This window comes from Silene latifolia, chromosome 8 (assembly GCF_048544455.1).
Source record: "Silene latifolia isolate original U9 population chromosome 8, ASM4854445v1, whole genome shotgun sequence".
Lineage (NCBI taxonomy): Eukaryota > Viridiplantae > Streptophyta > Magnoliopsida > Caryophyllales > Caryophyllaceae > Silene > Silene latifolia.
Genome location: NC_133533.1, coordinates 113580255 through 113583294, shown reverse-complemented (window position 1 = coordinate 113583294; position 3040 = coordinate 113580255).

Here is a 3040-nt window from a genome sequence, read left to right as displayed (position 1 = left end):
AAATCTACCTAATATCAATTACATCATTACATGCCAAGTGAAAATTTCGATTTTGTAAGACACAAGACTATAATAAGATAAAAAATTTGATTGTATGGATTGATAATATAAATATATAATGTGACAGTATCGATATTTAAAAATTGACAATTATTATTTTTTGTTTCAATTAAATATCACGGATGAAAATTGAACAGGTAAAAAAGCTCTTATCACTTAAAATAACTCTTTTCTCTTAAAAATTGACAAATTAATATACGAAATTACATGCATTCATTATTTCCATCACTACAAATGATACAAATGGAGTGAAATGTCAAATATGATACCCAATACTTTGAAGTTTGAATTAGGAAACTTCTGTTTTGTTGACCTCTAGCAATTTGTTTCCTTTGAATACATTCTCTAGATTATCAGTACGACTGTATGAGTAATTGATCAATTTTTTGGTTGACCTCAAACATCATTAAAGTGGGGTTCATTATTAGGTGTGACGGTTTTATATTGTAAGACAACTTATATAACAAACGTTTTATTGACAGTGATAAATGAGTCACTACTACAAATTTAGGCAATTACAACGCCCCTTTAACAACGAATATTCACGAAAATCACAATAGACGTTGTAGAATGTATGGCGCGAATTTTACTAAAATCAATTACAACGGGTATGGTTATAAAAACCGTTGTTATTATTTTTAACAACGGGTCACACATGCGGAACCGTTGTTAATAATTTGGCGCAAAATTGGCGCAAAGTTAGTGAAAAGTAATCACAACGGTTACTTTTGAAACCCGTTGTTAAAACATATTTGACAACGGGTGTTTTTTACAACCGTTGTTAAAACATATTTCACAACGGTTGTTGTTTAATAACCGTTGTCAATACTTTCCATACTATAAACCACACAAAAAGTCAATCTCTGCAGCCCACACAAAACACAACCCTTAATACACAAACACAAACACAGCAGACAAACAAACACAAAACACATACACACTCTCTTTCTCTCTTTCTCTATTTCTCTCTTTCTCATCGTCGCTTTATCTTCTCGCCGTCACTGTGATTTCATCGTCTTACGTTCTGTATTTATCAGGTAAATCTCGCCGTCACTCACTACTACAGATACAGGCTATAACAACGGTCAAAAACCGTTGTTATATAAAAAAGCGGACGTTGTTAATGCGTCCGTTGTAGAAGGTTTTAACAACGGTTGGCTTACTTAAGGAAACCGTTGTTAAAACTATTAACCACGGTTTTATGTATAAAAACCCGTTGTGGAAAGTGTGACACAATTTTGGGGGGAAAGTTATAACAACGGGTTTTAATATACAAAACCGTTGTTATAACTAAAGACAACGGGTTGTTATAAAATAACCGTTGTTGTTTGTTCTTAAAAAATAAAAAAAAAATTAAATTAAATATTACTAGATGCATGCATAATTACGGCCTGTTAGAATTCCAATGCATGCATTATTATCGACATCTTTGTACATATGAACGGATAATATGGAATTAGAAGGGTTAGTAAACGGATTTGAAGGAGCATTATTGAGAGATATGATGATGATTATGGCACAACTTCCTAACATATTTATTAATTAAAAAGCAATTAACTCAACCCACACACATTGCTTAGTATAAATACATTGCATATCTCAACTAACATTTCCATTATTATCTCATATATTCATCTCCAAACTCTAATCGTTAAAACAAACTCTACTTAATCTTTCAAATCAAACTCAAAAAACTCTAACAAAATGAATGATTTCATCCTAAAGACTCTTACCATGATCGAGAACAACAACAACTTCATCCGCCGGTTCCTCCATATTGAGGAAAGTTTCAGGAGCTACCTTGCGGAAGCTCGAACCGCACTGAAGCACGCCAAAGAAGATGGCTTGACGGAGCAAAGCGACGATTGCGGCTATATGACGATATAGCAAGCTGCTTTGAACGGAACCTCCAAATAGCCAAGGAGGAGAGGATGGATACGATAGAGCACAATAAGATCCTCCATGAAAATATAAGAATTGCATTTTTACATATTTAATTTTTTTTTTTTAATTTATGTATTTATAAATATATATATATATATATATATATATTAATTATGTTTATCTTACTTCTTCATGCATCTTGCTTCTTCATTGTTTTAGTAACTAATTATGCGAACAATACTTAAACAAATAACATAATGGTCGATAAAAACACATATATGCAAAAGAAATAAATAGAAAAAGAAAATAATGACGATGAAACTAACAAAGTGATTTGGCGAGATTTACCCGATAAATACGAACGTAATAGACGATGAAATCAACGGTGACGGCGAGAAGAAGCGACGATGAGAAAGTGAAAAGAGAGAAAGAGAGAAAGAGAGTGTGTGTTTTGTGTTTGTTTGTCTCCTGTGTTTGTGTTTGTGTTTGTGTATTAAGGGTTGTGTTTTGTGGTTGCAGCAGACTTGTGTTTGTGTGGTTTATAATATGGAAGGTATTGACAACGGTTATTAAACAACAACCGTTGTGAAATATGTTTTAACAACGGTTGTAAAAAACACCCGTTGTCAAATATGTTTTAACAACGGGTTTCAAAAGTAACCGTTGTGATTACTTTTCACTAACTTTGCGCCAATTTTGCGCCAAATTATTAACAACGGTTGTGCATGTGTGACCCGTTGTTAAAACTAATAACAACGGTTTTTATAACCATACCCGTTGTAATTTATTTTAGTAAAATTCGCGCCATACATTCTACAACGTCTATTGTGATTTTCGTGAATAATCGTTGTTAAAGGGGCGTTGTAGTTGCCTAAATTTGTAGTAGTGACTGTTAGTTTCATCGTCATTATTTTCTTTTTCTATTTATTTCTTTTGCATGTATGTGTTTTTATCGACCATTATGTTATTTGTTTAAGTATTGTTCGCATAATTAGTTACTAAAACAATGAAGAAGCAAGATGAAGAAGTAAGATAAACATAATTAATATATATATATATATATATTTATAAATACATAAATTAAAAAAAAAAAAAT